The 12532-nt window shown below is 39.6% G+C and overlaps 1 long non-coding RNA gene across 1 annotated transcript in view; it reads right to left on the bottom strand.

Moving 5' to 3' along the window:
* Nucleotides 1–376: 376 nt before the first annotated feature.
* Nucleotides 377–12532, bottom strand: part of LOC142010516 (uncharacterized) — a 62173-nt gene continuing 50017 nt past the window's right edge. The window contains exon 3 of the long non-coding RNA XR_012644824.1: nucleotides 377–2179. This is a non-coding gene — a long non-coding RNA (uncharacterized LOC142010516). The remainder of the gene's footprint in view (nucleotides 2180–12532) is intronic.

Raw genomic sequence — 12532 nt, 5'->3', positions numbered from 1 at the left:
TCAAAGTCACTACTTCAGAGATAGAGTAGTTCCCTACTTTGAAGCTGAACTTCGAAGTAAGGTGTGTGTAGATGCTCTACTTCAAAACTGCTTACTTTGAAGTAAGAAATTGTGAAGTTATTTTTGTAGAGTAGACACAACCAGGGAGTAAGAAGAATTGATTTAAAAATAAAGCAAGAGAGAGAAAAAAACAAAAAGGAAATAAAAGTAAACCCAGTAAAAAGTAACCACACTAGTGGATGAGTGGCTGACAAGCTTAAATAGATATCTACTGAATTTTATGTAGGCAACTTGTCACTTTGAGTTGAATTATCTGATTTTCTGATGTGAATAGTCATGAATAGCAGTTCATCTGTTTCACACATTGGGTGGCTTTTGTTGAAATTTATTAATATAAAACATGAAAAATGGTGCCCCGTGGTATAACCCAAACCCAAGCTTAATAACTGGAACATAATGTGAGACAATGGTAAAACAAATTACAAGGCAATTTCTTTAGTGACCCCAGCTATGCCTATATAACAGCAGTATTGTACTGTTGCAATACAATATTAATATATTTCAGCAATATAGAAAATACAGTTTGATCATTAAGAATAGTATGTTTCCACATTTAATATTAACATCCTTCCAATGTTGCTCAAGATATGTTTCACTGGGTTTTAGTAACAGATTAAAACAGATTGACATTTATATGAATGAAACTTTGGGATGGGAAGAAACCGTACAAACATTAAAAATAGTTAATTTATAAGTGACTCTCACTAATAGAACACATAATGACAATATTATTTGACCTACTTAAAGTAATAAACTGTAATACTAGTAATTAGCAATAGTAATAGTAACTACTATCCAAATATACCCAAAACTCTGGATCGCTGAAACAACCGTTGGATCCATATTTTGAAGTTCTTCTATGTTTAAGAAGATTCCTATTAAAATATGTAAATATTAAACACTCTATAAGTAAATAAAATTTCTAAAATACAAACAAAACACCTGACTATTTAAATGGGATGTTATTTACCTTAGAATTTTTAGGTTTAAGCAATTATAAAATAAGCTAAATTAATACAAGTGCAACTTCATAACTTCAGCTGAGTTACCTCAGAGTCAGCTTATGCAGTTAATATATATACAATGTTCAGTACAAATGATTAAAGGATAAAAATATACATAAATCAAATGGTGGTTAAATCAGACATAAGACAAATAGTTTTGTAAAGTTGGAGAATACACATGGCCTAGGAAAAAATAATAGTAGTAGGCATTGTGTGCGGTATGGCTGTACTTAGCTCAATCTGTTTTCTTGAAAACGACTATATCTGATTTCCACCACAGCACAGAAATCTTCACTATACACAATTTAACCTTAACATACTGGGCAAGATTTAAGAATAGCACTAAAATAAAACCATGGATGCCAATAGTTGGCTTGTGAGTCTATATTTAAGCATGTAAATAAGTGGTGTGATTGGCAGAAGTGCTGAGTGTACAATGGCTCTCACTGGATGAGCAGCACTTTTGAAAGTCATGCTACTTACTTAAATGCTTAAATATGGACTCATGAGTCCAACTGAAGGCACACTTTTTTTAAAAAAAAATCTTGGACTTAATCTAAAAGTTCATTTTGCTTACTCATTCTACGTATCACATAAAATAGCTTTGCTGCTCAAGTTCCAAACATGTAGATAATGTAGTATACAATATTTTACATAAGAAAAGCCAACATTTATCCACAGTTATAACAAACAGTGGTATTCAAGATATCACTCTTTTCTGCAGAATGGAAAAACAACCACATTATCTTAGATGCTGTTGTGTAGTATAATAACTGAAAATAAATATCTTTCAAGAGTGGTCATATTTGTGCTCTAGTTCTCCACAGCTATAATGAATATACTGGTACAAAGTAATCTGAACTGTTTTAAACAATTTTCATTTCAGATGAGTTTAAAAGAGCACCTAATCTCCACATGTACACAGAAAACAATGGGAATTCATCGGAAAGATGGAGAATAATTTGATCCAAGTTACACAGAAATTTGCTTTTTTCTTCTCCATCATAGTCCAAGCTTGAAATGTTACCTTCTGTTTCAGTCTGAAGAAGCTGTTCCAAAACCATGCAGAGAAAGAAAATATTTTCATAGTGGGTAACATTGTACTTGGCCTCAATCTGGAAAAAAAGAAAAAGCAGTGCATAAGCACATAAAACAAAAATGCTTTTTCAGTCAACCAACTCAGAAAATACTTCAGAGAATATTGTTAAAATTCTTCGCAATGTTTATTTTGATATAATTGAGGATGACTGTAAAATGAGTAACATTTCCCTGCAAAAAATAACCTTTTCGTTATACAAGCCACACTCTAAGAAATTAACTGTATTTTAAAATCCAAAGATTCTCAGCTTCCAAAGAAAACAGTTTAAGAAAGCTTATTTTTTCCATTTAGCCCTAGAAAGACCAAATCATACTGTAATGATAAATAGATGTGCCAGTCTAAATCCATGCACTGATACCTTTATATCACCCTTGAAAACCAAATATATTATAAAGTCAACAATCTTTGCTTAAGCTCTATGATTCCAAATATCATATTATTAAGCACTCATAATTTTACATGAAAAATTAGGTAATTTAGCTGCCATAATAATGCACAATCACATTTTCAATAAAAAATTAAAATAAATGTTACAGAATGGTGAATTTCTGTTTAAAGTACTAGAGTTCTGGGTTCAGCTCCAGTTCTTCCAAATATTTTCTGTGTGATCTCATTCATGTTATATAGAATGGAATTTTCAAAAGCATATAAGTGAATACAGATACCAGTCCCACTGCTTTTAATTGGATTGGTGCTCCAAAATTCCTTTTGTAAAATAGAGACAATAGTTTCTATTGTCACAGTGTTCTGAGAATAAATTTATAAAGGGTTCTGATGCACGCAGATGCTGTGATAATGGAGTCCATGAAACCACCTAGACAGAATACTGCAGTAGGTGTTCACCAATAAAACAAATCTTCTTCAAAGGGGCATGGAAATGACACAGACCAGGAAATATCAATGAGGTGTTGCCATGCACGTGCAGTGCCTCATTAGCATAATGGTAGCCATGCAAATTTCGAAGATGCTAACTTTGAAGTGCTGACAGGCAGTCTAGATGCAGGCACTTTGAAATACATGCCCAACTTTGCAATTCCCTTACTCCCAAGTTGGGCATGTATTAAGAAGTGCCCGTGTCTAGACTGTCTGTCAGCACTTCTAAGTTAGCAGCTTCAAAATTCACAAGGCTGCCATTATGCTCATGAGGCACTGCACATGCATGGTAGTGCCTCATTGATATTCTCTGGTCTGTGTCATTTCCATGCCCCTTTGAAGAAAGGGGCTAGTGTAGACACAGCCTACTTGTTTTTGCATTTACTTTTTTAGCATACCCTTCTAGGTTGCATGTAATGCAATACACAGAGTGATAAGTCTTTACAAAATATCATTTCCTTGAATTTTACCTCTGAAAAATCTACGGTGAGAGAATGATATACATTATATATATATGAAGCTCAATATGTGAAATCTTGTGACCTTAATAACCACAGAATGCTTTCTTTCTTGAGGGACCACTCTCATAGTAAGGCTTTTTCTTCAGCATGAATAATATTTAAATTTTTTTTCCTCTGCTATGGAAAGAGATTAAGTACCTGCTATTCATATTCATCACAAGTTCTTTTAATGCTGATGGTGTTTCCCAAAACACCCATAATAGTTTACTGTAAAAATATATTCATTAGTAAATACACTAAATTCTAGAGCAGGAAACACTAATATTGTTGAGATATTTTATGTAATTTTCAAGAGTGACTAATGATTTTAGGTGGCTCAGTTTGCGTGTCCAACTTACAGGGAATCAATGTCGGTTACCGCTCTTTCAAAAGTCAGACCTTTTTTAGGTGTATCAGATTGGGCACCCAAAAATGAAGTCATCTAAATCAACTTTCACTTTTGAAAATGCAGCCCATAATATACTAGGATAATGTTTTAGTAATTGCATTGTCTATTCTTTTTCAGAACATATTACAATTTTAATGCGCTATACTGGAAATATCAGTTTTATTATATATTATTGTATCACGTTGGCAAACACATTAACATGAGGATACCACTAATTAAATACAAAGGAATAATTATAAACAGATTTATAGGCAGTTTTTCATCATATATTTGAATTCTGTTTCTGCAAGGATTATAAATCCAATCCTGTTCCTATTGCAGTCTGTAGCAAGACTGCCATTGATTAGTAGTGAAGGATAATAACCTAGAAGAGTGATACAGAATTTTTTTTGCCATTTCTCCTAAAAGAATTAGCCACCAACTTGGAAATTACATAAGATATGGCACTCCCAAGCAGAGAAATAGTTGGGTAGTCTCTATAGGGAGAGACGCTACAGACCCTCAGGAGAAGCATTCCAAATTTGTTTAGCTAACTATTACTGCTAATGGCATATAATTAAAAATATGAGCAACCCTAACGAATTAAAACATCTAACAACTCTAAAATGAGAATTCTTTACAGATTTGTAGAGACTAAGGCCAGAAGGAACTACTGTGATAATATAAATTGACCTCCTGCATACAACAAGCCATCAAGATTCTGAAAAAGAATTCCTATTCAATTAATAAATCAAAGGTTTTCCTTGTTCATTTTTATGTGGTAACTTAATCCAAATTAGTGTATTTTCCTATTATGAGAAACTAAAATTACAAAAAAGAAACATTTTCTCTCTCTTATACAGCTATAATCACCAGTCTGGATGACACTGCTTGAAAGCAAAGGCAGAGCGATAAAGTGCTTTTTGGGCAGTGGGGGAGGGCCAGGGGGAGGATACAATTAATAATCAGTACAGATAGTATTAAATGAAAAAATAAAGCCCAGTTCTCTGCCTGTTTATGTTTTGCTATTACTAAACAGAGAAGGAAGTCATCTTTGTTGAATGACATGATATGCCAAGGTGGTGATTTGGTGTTACAAGCATGACAACTTTATCTGATCTACAGTTATTGCCACATGAACATCACAGTTTAGAATTCACTGAGATCCTCCTTCAGATCATTATGTATTAAGAATCTGATATCTGTGCAAAATAACCTGGTGACCCCTAAGTGACCGGCCATGCTCGGGTATGTTAGGGTGATTGGCATGGGCACTTGAACAATGCAGTGAGGTACGTGGGATTGAGGCAGGGTACAGAGACCCTTTTAAAATACTATAAAGAAATATGCCTCAGCACAAAATGGCTACAACATTAACCCCAGGACAAGAACCGAGGAACAGAGTAAATTGGGCAAGTCTAAACCAGTTAGCACTGGGATTTACTGGACTGCATACAGCCTGCATTAACAGCAGTATGTAACTTCAGCAGCATCCACATCCTCTCGGCCTAAATTGAAAAACAGGAAAGACCATGGCCTCTGACCTATCTGTCCAGAGAAGCCAGCTGCGTACTTTAACAAGGACAAAATAAGTATGAGATACAGTTGTGTAAAATGGAAAGGGGGGCTAAGGGGGACTGCAAGCGGAGAGAAGCAGAAGCAACCAGTCTGTGATGCGCCAGGCCTCAGGTGGAGCCAGCAAACAGCAGGATTATAAAGGGGGGCTACAACATAAGGAGGAGGAGGAACTCCTGAATCCTGGAGAGACCGGACGATGTCTGCGACAAGGCCTGATCACCCTTCACCGCTCCTCCTGCCTGCTCATGAGTTAGATAGAGCAGGGTGTGAATACCTAACAGGACCACGAAAATCTGTTAGTAGTATAGCTAGCTGAAGTAACATGATGCAACGGTGCGTCTTATTCCTGTATCTGCTTAACTATGTAAGTATGTGCTCTCAGTAAATGCTCTCAATAACTCTATTTGTATTCTGTCTGTTTGTATCCTATCCTGTGGCAAGTCTGTCTGTGATGTGTTTGTGTTTTAGTTTCATGAGCCTGTAAGGGTCACGTGTAAGGCTGAGGCAAAGATGTCCCAGAAACCCCGAAAGGGCTTTGACCCAACGACCAGGAAGTTCTGAAATCAAGCTGCCTCAGCTGGGAAGCATGATCTGCTGAGCCTCCGTGCTCTACAGGACAGAGTGTTGTTTGTGTCTGTATGTCATACCCTCCTATTAACCCTTAAGTAGTCCCATCCCCTGAAACTCGAAATTCACACTTCTTGGGGATAGGTAACAGCTCTTAGAAACTGGGATAGATAACAGCTAGTGAATTCCACCAACGTGGGCTGTTTTAGATAACTACTAGGAGTTAGAAAAACCCCAGGGGGTGTTTCTCTTTCTTTTGGGTGCAATCCTATTCCTCCTGTTAGTGGTGTGGTGTAAGCCACAGCTATAACTACACCAGTTTCGTAATAGCAGAATCAATCTCAGTGGTGCGGGTCATCACCAAGAAGCAGCCCTCCTTTTCTCCCAGTTCAACACTCTGCTCACCTCCACCCTTATTTAGGACTTGGAGCACAGCTTATTCGCTCCTCAATATCCTCCAGGAGCTGTGTTTTTTACAGCAAAGTTTTAAACTCTTCTTATGGCCAGCCTGTGGAGTTGCCTTTCATTTCGTATCTGGCTGTCAGGAACAACAACAAAAATAAGAGATAACAAAGGCAGCATCCTGCCTAGCAGCAAAGCCTATTTGTAATGTCATGCCTCCATTTATAGGAAAATACAGTAAACTCTTTCCTATCCAGCATTCTATCATCGGAACTCTCAAATAACCAGCATTTTAACTATAAGTAACATTTAGTTGCATTTTCCATATTTGAGTATCCAGCAACCTCCTGTCCCAAGGCTGCCAGATGTGAATGAGTTTACTATATATTTTGGATATGAATATGCATAACTTGAATATGTTGTATGCAAACTGGGGCACCATTGGAGAGCTTTTAATCCCTTGAGTGTGTGTTCTATTTGTGTGCATGTATCATTCTTGTATGTGAAGTTAGAAATAAAAACTATGAACCAATTTACATATCTAGTGAAGGTCATTAGCAGAACTCAGGGAACTTAATGGCTCAGTACTCAAGACAATGATCTGTGAATAGTCTTGTTTCTCCTGTAAGCCTAAACCACGGTTAGTCCTATCAAAACATGGGGCCAATGACCTGATGCTGGAACCCATTTTAACTTTCTACTCATTAAACGGTGGTATTGGAGGTAGGGAGCACGGAAGCTATATACAAAAGATTCCTGCCTTGGATAAAATCCATTTATAGAGAGGGCACCAGACAATAGGAAAGCTGGCAGTTTCAAGACACTAAAGCCGCATCTACACGTGATGCTACTTCGAAGTAGCAGTGCCAACTTCGAAATAGCGCCCGTCACGGCTACACGTGTTGGGCGCTATTTCGAAGTTAACTTCGACGTTAGGCGGCGAGACATCGAAGTCGCTAACCCCATGAGGGGATGGGAATAGCGCCCTACTTCAACGTTCAATGTCAAAGTAGGGAACGTGTAGACGATCCGCGTCCTGCAACATCGAAATAGCGGGGTCCTCCATGGCGGCCATCAGCTGAGGGGTTGAGAGACGCTCTCTCTCCAGCCCCTGTGGGGCTCTATGGTCACCGTGTGCAGCAGCCCTTAGCCCAGGGCTTCTGGCTGCTGCTGCTGCAGCTGGGGATCCATGCTGCATGCACAGGGTCTGCAACTAGTTGTCGGCTCTGTGGATCTTGTGCTGTTTAGTGCAAGTGTGTCTGGGAGGGGCCCTTTAAGGGAGTGGCTTGCTGTTGAGTCCGCCCTGTGACCCTGTCTGCAGCTGTTCCTGGCACCCTTATTTCGATGTGTGCTATTTTGGCGTGTAGACGTTCCCTCGCAGCGCCTATTTCGATGTGGTGCTGCCCAACGTCGAAGTTGAACGTCGACGTTGCCAGCCCTGGAGGACGTGTAGACGCTATTCATCAAAATAGCTTATTTTGATGTCGCTACATCGAAATAAGCTGTTTCGATGTAGCGTGCACGTGTAGACGTAGCCTAAGACACTCCCTGCTTACCACCAAGATGACTGCTGGAAACATCTGAGGCTAAACAGGGGGAAGGATTGAGTCTAAGCCAGGAAGCTACCTAGCTTGTGAGAAAAGATAATTAAAACTATCGTTAGGGTAAGGAATTGTTTCTTAAGAGTACTAAGCTTAGCTGGCATGTTTTGTTTTAGCCTATTAACTTACTGTGATTTGTTTGTTATCACTTGTAACTGCTTAAAGCCTACTTTTTATACTTAATAAAATCACTTTTGTTTATTAAAGAACCCATTGTAAATAATTGTAATGGAAAGGGGATGTCAACAGTAGTGCAAGTATCGGAGGGGTAGCCGTGTTAGTCTGGATCTGTAACAGCAACGAAGGGTCCTGTGGCACCTTATAGACTAACAGAAAAGTTTTGAGCATGAGCTTTCATGAGCACAGACTCACTTCATCAGATGCTCTTGTATCTGATGAAGTGAGTCTGTGCTCACGAAAGCTCATGCTCTAAACTGTTCTGTTAGTCTATAAGGTGCCACAGGACCCTTCGTTGCTGTAACAGTAGTGCAGATATCTCTCTCAGTGAAAATGGGAGTGAACGTGTGCTTGTTCTGTATGAAACTTTTATGAAGAAAGTAAGACCAATTTATCGGGGGTTCTGAATCCATTGGAGCTGTGCACCTTGGTGTGGTGTCAATTCCCTATGAGGGAGCCTTCCCAGAGCTGAGCAACTCAGTGTCTGTATTATGCTGCTGGGGAAGGGTCTGTTACCCCAAATCTCTGCCTTTGCTGTGAGACCCTAGACCTTCTGTCTCAGCTCTACAGAGTGGTGGGGCAACCTAGAGGGGTGATAGGTGGGTTCAGGATTCTGATCAGGTCATCAGATGACAGACCCAAGGGGATCTTTGTGACCCAACCCATCACACACCATTGTTTGTCTCAGTAATATCTTTTCCTGAAGAAATAAATACAATGGTTAAATGAATAAAGTTCCCAGCTAGCTGATTTCTGTAGCTAAAACAATAGCTAGTAGAAAATCAGCTTCATACATGAGAAAATATAGACATGTATTTGGTAATGATTGAAAAATGGTTTTTATTTCTGTCTATTCATATGTTCATATGCATATTACTACAAGCAGATCTCAATCTCTAGTTTCTGAACATTTGGGACACAGCATTTAAAAAGTCAGCAATTAATTTCATTATGGCACAGACTGTATAGAAATGTTTTACTGTGAAATAATACTTCACAGTCACTCATCACTCTTAAAAAATCAGACAAGTGCCTAAATGTGATTGAAGATCTTAAGATTAAGTTCCAGTTTTATGAAAATTGTGATCTAAAGGTTTATTTTTTATATAAGGACAACTGTTTATTCAAGTTCTTTGTAGCAGACACCTATTGATGGCAGTATGCACTCTCCTATAATTAAAAGGTGGTTTATGGCCCTAACTTGCTTTGCTGCTCCCATCCAGGAACCATAATTAAAAATGCAATTTGGACATGTCCACAGAACATACCTCTCATTGGAATCACCTTCTTCCAATTCAAAATTTTTCATCTCACTCACCAACTTTTTTTAGATCTTGATGAACTGGACAAACATCCCCTTATTTTGCTCCCCCCCACAGCAAAATGGGAGAGGGAGATGTTACCACCATGGTGTAACTGAATGTTGTCTTCTACGTATGGCAGCTCAGAGGAAATTTAGTAGAACTGAAACCACAGATTTCTCTCTATGATAAATATTAGCCACAAAAAATATATGAAAAAAGACACAAAGAATGTGAATGAGAATTCAGAAACAGCAAAAGTCCATCTGAAATGCAACAAGACATTTTGAAATAAATACAGTATAACAAAAAAAAAGTTAGATGCTACTTCAAACACTTTTTTAAATATTACAAAAGCTAGAGATCACTGAAGGAGTAAATTAGAATGTTACCAAATACAAAACAAAGTCATAGAGCGTGGCAAAGTATTCAACAGCCAGAATACTGACATTAAGTAAAAATTATCTAGTACCTGTATTCAATGCAGATTAAACTTCTTGATCAGGAATCCCTAAGTAATTTTTCCCAAAATTTTCCTACAGTTCCACGTGAATATTTTCACAGATTTTGATAAGATTTGCCCCTCCCTACTCCAATTACCAGTGCTTGGGGGCTCACAGATAAGCTTTTTTCCAAAATGATACTAGAAGATCCAAAGTGCCCTGGAATGATGTACAGTAAACCCTCGAGATAGGCGCAAATTGTGCGTGTCTTGGATTAACGTGACTGCTGCCCCTGACAAGAGTGGGAAACTGCTCCTGTCAGGGGCAGCACAGACATGAGTCAGGCTGCCATTCCTGACACGAAACTACTGCTGTCGAGGCAGCAGTTGCCAGTCAGGTTGCCATCCCTGACAGGAGCAGCTTCCCCATCTCTGGAGTGGTGGGGACCTGGGAACAAGGCAGCAGCCTGGCTCCCAGCTCCCCTCCACTTGCAGAGCTGGGAAACTGAGTAGGGCAGCTACCCTGGTTAGTTTCCTGGCTCCAAGGAGCGGAAGGGAGCTGGGAGCCAGGCTGCCCCTGGTTTCTGGCTCCCGTCCACTAGCTGGAGCCAGAAAACTGAACAAGGCTGCTGCCCTGCTCAGTTTCCCCTCTCTGCAAGGGGAGGGGAGCCAGGGTGCTTCCTGATTCCCAGCTCCCCGCCACTTGTGGAACCCACAAGAAGCAAGTGTCAGGGAGATGGGAAGCAGCCTGCTCCCTGGTTCCCGGCTCCCTGCCACTCTGGGAGCCAGGAAACAAACGAGTCCTGCTGGGCTGATCAGTTTCCCAGCTCCTGAAAACCCAGGTGAGTCAGAAAACAGGCTGCAGCCGAGACTTTCGTGAAAATTTGAGTTACGTGGGGGTTGCAGAAAACTCGAGAGTTTACTGTATTTTAGCAAGACTACATTGTACGAAGTTTTGGGTAACTGGATGGTGGAGGTAGAAAAGGAGGGACCATTTACCTTTAGGATATGTTCAAACTTTAACCTGTAAATGGATACGTATGTATTCCTGTACCAGAATTTCCTGTTTCACATCTGAACCATGTTCCTGAAGGATAATCTTCAATGCAAAAGCTAGCATGCATGAGGAGTGTATGTGTGTACCTACCTCTGCTGTGGCCTGGCCTCATGCTCTTTCTACAAACCGGTGTGGATGGGGTAAGGAGTAGTTACCAAGTCACAAGTAGTAGCAAACTCTGCTTCAGCACAAGTGGTCACGGTTTGAGAGCAGCCTCCACGTCTCCAGAATGCATACTCAAGCTGTTCAGTGCTATATCTCTGAATCTGAAGTACCTTATGACCCCATTCCTAATTTATTCATGGAATAAATTGATCATGCACCATGGACCATCTCAGCCCATTGATCCACTTCCCCAGACTCATTCCAATACCCAGATTCACTGAGCAACCTCAGGCAGAGAATATTTTGAAATGTTTATCTGTTGGACATTTTGTCTTCTTCACAAATATGGAATTCCTCCCCCATGTAAAAAATTACTCTTGCAGAAACCAGAATGTGCAAGACTGCATCCTGTGCTAGCTTCTTCCATACACTAAAATATTATGACTAAACATATGTTACTTTGGGCTCCTGCAGAACTAGAAATAGGACCTGTGTGATACTGGAAAGGGGAAATTCCCAATAACTTCTAACTGCTAGCCCTGTGAGGATCTGGAATAGTGTTCACATTTTTATGTACAAAATGCTATTGTAGGTTATTTTCAGAGGTTTTATGGCCTGTCATAGTCACAGACTTATTTCAACTATGAGAGAAGAGAAACATGAGCAGAACTACACTGGCACAGAAAGGAATTCTGATAGTCTGGAACAAGAACTGTGTCAGACAAAGCTTGTCAGTATCACCACCTACTTTCAGGTCACATCTGGCAACAGTATACCAAGTGTTTATATATCATTGCAGAACTGTTTTTGTGTGAGTAGGTCCCCCTTGTCTGTATCTCTTCCTTTCCCTCCCCTTGGAGGAAAGTTATTTTCCTATAATGTATTTCAAAACATTTACACAGCTTGTTTCCGTGAGTAAGGGTGATACTTATGGCACACAGGAGACTCCCTTTTGCGGAAACTTCAGATAAGGCATTTCTGTCTGGTCCCAGGAGCAGCTGTCTGGAGCCTGCATCTCTCTGCTTACTTCATGTCTTTTTTCCTCCCTCAACCCTTCCACTTCGCACCTGGGAAAACCCGACAGCCAGGCTACTTATTAAGACCATGTAGCCTGGAAAGTTGTACGTGGACATCTGTCTACTTTTTGTGCACTGCTTTGAGTACAAAAGAAGCTCAAGGTCCAAGAGCCTGGTAAAAAAAAGATTGCTTTAACCCTCATCATTATTGGATCTTTCAGTGCAGTTACTGTCTGGAACCTTTAACTGTTTTGTTTGGCAAAACATTATTTTCTTCTAAAGGCAGTACTGGAAAGAGAACAACATGACCAGCCAAAGACTGCAAACACTTCCACACTGCTACCAGCCCCCATCACAAAGGT

This window comes from Carettochelys insculpta, chromosome 3, assembly GCF_033958435.1.
Source record: "Carettochelys insculpta isolate YL-2023 chromosome 3, ASM3395843v1, whole genome shotgun sequence".
Classification (NCBI taxonomy): domain Eukaryota; kingdom Metazoa; phylum Chordata; order Testudines; family Carettochelyidae; genus Carettochelys; species Carettochelys insculpta.
The sequence above is the reverse complement of the archived record's forward strand: the minus strand, read 5'-3'. Positions and strand labels throughout refer to the sequence as shown.